Source organism: Myxine glutinosa, chromosome 2 (assembly GCF_964187855.1).
Source record: "Myxine glutinosa chromosome 2, kmMyxGlut1.1, whole genome shotgun sequence".
NCBI lineage: Eukaryota > Metazoa > Chordata > Myxini > Myxiniformes > Myxinidae > Myxine > Myxine glutinosa.
The window spans coordinates 176424842-176431128 of record NC_136262.1 but is presented as its reverse complement, the minus strand read 5'-3'; the positions used below and the strand labels follow the sequence as shown (position 1 = coordinate 176431128).

Sequence of the window (6287 nt, the reverse complement as noted above, 5' to 3'; positions counted from 1 at the left end):
ATTGTGCAAGTAGCACCACCGGTATCCTATATATATTAGCTCACACACTTAGAGCTGCACACATTTAATCTTGAACCCTTTAACCGATTTATATTTGATGACATTAAAAGAGCCGCGTCGGCCGACATCAAATTGATTTCATTTGCGGAGGATGCCAACGATCCTCCGTCTATATAGGTCCAGCCCACTGGAGGGAGCTCGCATCGAGGCCTTGGCGAGAAACCGGCTTCGTGAGCATGGCTTTATAAATCGGGTGACAGGTGCACGACGCACCAAATTAACAATTACATGGAATACCTTTACTACTATGGTGTTGCACAAGGACTGGCCTTTGAAGGCAGAACAGTGTAGATACTTCAATTGGCGTGCCCCTTTTTTGTGATACTGTCTGAACCTCGTGATGCATTGAACCCAGGTACAAATTTGTGGACTTTTTTCCGTCCTGAACTCCTTTTGTACATCCTTTCCAAATATCCGTGTTATGCAAGCACAAGATTCTTCACGAGCCTTTAGACTTGAAAGAAAAAAATAACATCTCACCAAAGAACGTTTTTCTTAAAGCGCCCCAAGGGCCTGCAACCCATGGACCCATCTTCGGGTGCCCATCAGACCATCATCGCAAATGTCGAAATGCCGCCCAACCTTCACGTGGGTCCTCATAACCATCTTTAATCGAGTTCAATTCGAATTCGCTATTCGCAGCTTTGTCTTATTCCGACCCAACACTTCCCATTTTATTATTCTCCTGTTAGTCCAATAATTTAATTGAATTCATTTTTCTCGGCTTAGTCCATTATTCCAATTCATTTTTCTCCCATCTCGTCCAATTCGAATTCAACATGCCAGTCTAACTCCAATTGTAATTCAACATCGCTGAAATCATGACATCCCTTTTATTAATACATTTTAATTTAACATTTCTGGTTTATTCAAATTCCATAAAATGGGCGTTTAATACGATGGAATGTGGTATTTTTGGTTTACTGAAAATTCCTCAATTGATCATCCAATCCGTTAAGTCCATTGCTCCGAACGTTTCCACAAAGGAATACCAGAGACAGAAAAAGAAAGCAGATAAGAAACGAGTATGCATGACCAGTTTAAAATTTTATTTACTTTTTCTTTTTTCCGTTTTTTCTTCTTTTTTTACATGAGGAAAAACATTGGTGACAGATTGCAATGAATGCAATATTTGAGGGTACAAGAAAGTTCCCACAGCGTGTAATTACAGTGGAAAGTCGGAGCTGCAGAAAACCGAGCGTCCGGCAAAGGCGACAAACAACAAAACGCAACACTCGACTCACACGACGACGGCACCTGCACGTCATGGGAATGATGGAATGGAAAGCTTTTCAAAATGTAAACACATCCCGATTCATGACTAACGAAACGTACACACACTGAGAAGTTAGTTTACCAGGCAGTTCTTAATCATCTCCAGATTAACTTCTTCTTTTATTTATTTCTGAATCGCACTCAACTGAGTCCATCGTATTCAATATATTATACCGCAATCCCCTTCGTCCTCAAGATCAGCTTTGTCCGTGTGATGGCGGGGGTGTCAGGTCCACGGAGCAACGACTCTTTCGATTTACAGAATCATTCTCCACCGACTTCTTGTCCACCAAAATGCAGAAGACCAGATGATTCCCTGCGCAGAGGACCGATCCAGGTGCGTGTGCTGGCCACCCCGAGCGCAAGGTGCTTTGGACTCCCTTAGACCTAAAGCTCTAAAAACAGGTGCTGGATCGAGACACCTGCGCCTTTATTAATTGCGGTGCTGCCCAGGATGCGTCAAAAGTCTGCGTCCCTCCACGGACCTGCCACACTTGACCACGGTTTATGAGTGAATGAATGTTCGACTCGCGTACACGACATACATAGCGTGTGCACCTGAGCATCCGCAAACACAACTATTCGGAGAATATTACAATGGCACGAATGCACATTCAAAATGGAGTACACGGATCGAAAGGCATATATCTATGCTACATCCGTCCCGTCGTGCAAATGTTCCTCGCTCTCTTTGACAAGAAGACAAATCTCTCCCTTTTTGGTGGTCGGTGCGAAAGCATGTTCGATCTGGAGAATCAGTTTGCCAACTCGGAGACGAGGGAGCGTCTCCATGGAGAGCGCAGTGCACGAGCATCGCGAGCCTCTGCAAACAGTAGATGAAGCGTCGCAACATCAACAACGTGCGTGGACCGGGCACACAACCTTTTACACCGCCAGGTTTTGGAATGATGCGCTAGATGATGGTGTGTTGCATTATATTCGTACTTGCAAACGTCAAGTCACAAGACTGGTTCACCTGATCATTCAAGTTTTTTTTTAAAACCACGACAGCTAGTTCATGAAAAAGCTAAAATATTATTAGAGTATGGAAGGCTTAGATGATGGTGGACACGAAAAAGCAATCGTCGTATCTTGCGACGATAGCAAAATGCACCATCCCCTTTTTCAATTGAATTATGATGCCAAAAGTAAAACTTTTATTTATATATACATACATATATATACATATATATATATATATATATGATATTGTTTGATCGATGTCCGCATTTACTTGGTGCGCATTTTGCCGCTTTGCACAGACAACAATCCATGCAAAATAACGATTTGAAACACTCACATTAGAAGCCTAACACCTTGCATTTGCAGCCTTGAAGGGTGCGGGCTCGAAAAGACCAAAGTGGAGCAAGGTAAGGAAGGAGATATAAATTTGAAGTTTATTTTATAAAGGGCACCACCTTCAGACCAGACAAGTACTAAAGGTGAAATGCGCAATTATATACAACCAGCATTATAGAAAAGTGCATGCAAACCGTTATTGTACAATTATTTGGTTTGAGCGGATGCTTTGTTCATGGACAAAAAGGTGTACCTTTGAGCTTCTGTTGGATAGCGTGCCTCGCTTTTCGCTCTTGGTCTAGCTCACTGCACAATGTGTCTAAATGGAACACGGAGGATAAAAAAGAATGAATTATATTCATAACAAAACCAACGGACAGGGGACAAAATGAACAAACAACTCAATAGGTATGTCCTTTAACTAAACATACACAAGCCATTCAAACCGAGACACAGCGGCATGTATACATGTTTTCTACACCTAGGTTCTAGCATGTACACGTGTATTGCATATAGCGGTTCGCAGATGTACGTGTGTATTGTGCATGTTCTCGCATGCACACGTATTGTACATAGAGGTTCTACCACGTACAATGTACATGTGTATTGCGTACGGAGGTTCTCACATGCAAACATGTATTGTACACAGTGGTTCTCATGTGACCGTGTATCGTACATGTTCTAGCATGTACACATGTTCTAGCATGTACACATGTATTGTACACAGATGTTCTTGCATGTACACGTGTATTGTGCACAGGTTCATGCATGTACACGTGTATTGTACACATACATTCTCACATGTACAAGTGTATTGTACACAGAGGTTCTCATGTACATGTTTATTGGATACAGATGTTCTAGCATGTTCACGTGTATTGTACAAATACATTTTGACATGTAAATATGTCTTGCATACAGAGGTTCTCATGTGCATGTGTGTTGTACACAGAGGATCTTGCATGTCCACATGTATTGTGCGCAGAGGTTCTTGCATGTACATTGTACACGTGTATTGTACAGAGAAATTCTCATGTACATGTTTACTGTACACAGAGGTTCTCACATGTACATGTGCATTGTACATGTTCTAGCATGTGCATATGTATTGTACAGACTTCTTGCATGTACACATATATTGCACACACAGGTTCTCGTACACAAAGGTTCTAATGTGCCCGTGTATCGTACACAAAGGTTCTCATGTACATGTGTATTGTACATGTTCTAGCATGTACACATGTATTGTACACAGATGTTTCTGCATGTACACATGTATTGTGCATAGATTCCTGCATGTACACGTGTATTGTAAACTTGCATTCTCACATGTACAAGTGTATTGTACACAGAGGTTCTCATGTACATGTTTATTGGATACAGATGTTCTTGCAGGTACACGTGTATTGTACATGTTCACATGTGTTGTACAAATACGTTCTCACATGTACATATGTATGGTACACAGAGGTTCTCATGTGCACGGGTGTTGTACACAGAGGATCTTAGATGTCCACATGTATTGTGCACAGAGGTTCTTGCATGTACACGTGTATTTACATAGAAATTCTCATGTACATGTTTACTGTACACAGAGGTTCTCGTATGTCCCGTGTATTGTACATGTTCTCGCATGTGCATGTGTATTGTACACAGGGGTTCTTGCATGTACAGTTTGTACACGTGTATTGTACATGTTCTCGCATGTGCATGTGTATTGTACACAGGGGTTCTTGCATGTACACCTGCATTGTACATGTTCTCGCATGTGCAGTTGTATTGTACACATGGGTTCCTGCATGTACACGTGTATTGTACATGTTTAGCATGTACACGTGTATTGTACAGAGTTCTTGCATGTACACATAGGTTATCACATGTACTGTATAAAAGTTCTCATGTGCACGTGCATTGTACACATAGGTTCTCACATGTACGCGTGTATTGTACACAGAGGTTTTGCATGTACACATATATTGCACACACAGGTTCTCACATGTATAGAGGTTCTCGCATTATACATGCATTGCACATATTGGTTTCCATGCATCGTAGAAAGAGATTTTTCCTTGCAAATGTGCAGTGTACATATTAAATAGTATGCATTGGTCTTCACATGTACACATGTTGTGTGCCTACATGGATGTTTTTGCATGTACACAGAGGTTTTCATCCATACAAGTATTGCATACACAAGTTTATTCATGTATACATATATTGTATACCATTCCCCATGTACACATGTAATTATATACTAAGGTTTAATTGAAGACATTACATGCTAATGAATATGGATTTAAATGCTTTACCGGAAAGACTTTAAAAACAACAAAGTGTGAGCGTGCTTGCTCTGTGCCTCGTATAATATGCGCATTAAATGGACTGATTACGCATGCATGTTGGATGGGTAATTATACAAACTGTTTGGTTAACATGCATGCTAATGTATGAGTGAGTAACGAGATCATAACAAAGCGTTTATTAAACACCACCACAATGTACGACTACACACGCTCTCCTCTTGTGCGTTTGCATTCCGTGTTAGGAGCTTGTGCTGAAAATGGAAAATATCCATCGATGCGTCATATCCTACATACGTCATAGTACAAATGATAATGAGTCATTCGTGCCCGATTAGTTGGTGTGGCTCTCGTTTTTGCCATAACGATTTAGTACGATAAAATGCGCACAAACATTCGCATGTATGCACCACTAAAGGCGGCCATTTTTTCAATCGCTGTGACGTAATAATTGCACGTATGACGTGTGCGCAAGCAGAGGTTTTTGCCTTCGCAAGATGAAGGCTCGTGGGAAGGGCAAAAAAGGCAACATTTGAGGATGGATGTAACGCGATGGCACCGATATGACGATGTCGAGGTGGTATGCTTGCATGCATGGTGCGCACTCACGACAGGTGCATTGCACCTGCTCATCCTTCTCTAGGATTTTGCTAATGGGTAAAGGAGTACGATGCAGGCCAGTCCTAGTTGAGAACTTGCTAGTGCAGACACGGTCTGTATCTCGAACGAGCAGCTCTATTGGAGTTGCGCGTACAAAGTCGACAGGTAGCAAAATGGAAGCGATTTGAGCGGGAATACCCACACCACACACCTAGGGTTTTGATCCTTTTCGATTCTTACACATTCACCATTTTCTGAGATCCTGCAAATGGCCCAGGCTATAATGAGTAAAGATAAAATCTTAATGCGTTTCGTTTAGTGGTGTCTTGTGACCGGCTAACCGAGGCAGTTATCGAAGACGAATCCATCGGGCCGGCAAGACGACTCTCACCTTTAAGCGCTTGCAGTTCACGTTCAATTTTCCGCCGCAAATCGATCTCCTGCAGCAGGAACTTTTGCAACTCGTCTGTGGACACGTCAGACGGCGTGTTTAGGAGGCTTCGCACGACAAAGGAGTAAACTCACACCGAATTGCTCAACGCACTTTACAAGGTAAGCCAGGGCATGGTGCAATACAATGAAAGCCTACACCTGCAGTCCCCACGATTCACCTTTGTATTGCCACACCAGCTCGAGTAGCTTGCACCTGTTTATGGATGCCCAGCAAACGACACCAAAACGGTCACAAGGACCGCTGGGTGCCTACCCGTCGTTTCGCTGACGGCTTTAATCAAGACACCATGGTGTATTTCA

General features: G+C 42.3%; 1 long non-coding RNA gene across 1 annotated transcript; it reads right to left on the bottom strand.

The window, feature by feature from the left end:
• Positions 1-1196: 1196 nt before the first annotated feature.
• On the bottom strand, positions 1197-6033 carry LOC137422519 (uncharacterized). The gene is made up of 3 exons (XR_010983495.2): positions 5926-6033; positions 2888-2953; positions 1197-2158 (listed from the first exon to the last, which is right to left on the bottom strand). It is a non-coding gene; the product is annotated as an uncharacterized LOC137422519 (long non-coding RNA).
• Positions 6034-6287: the final 254 nt, after the last annotated feature.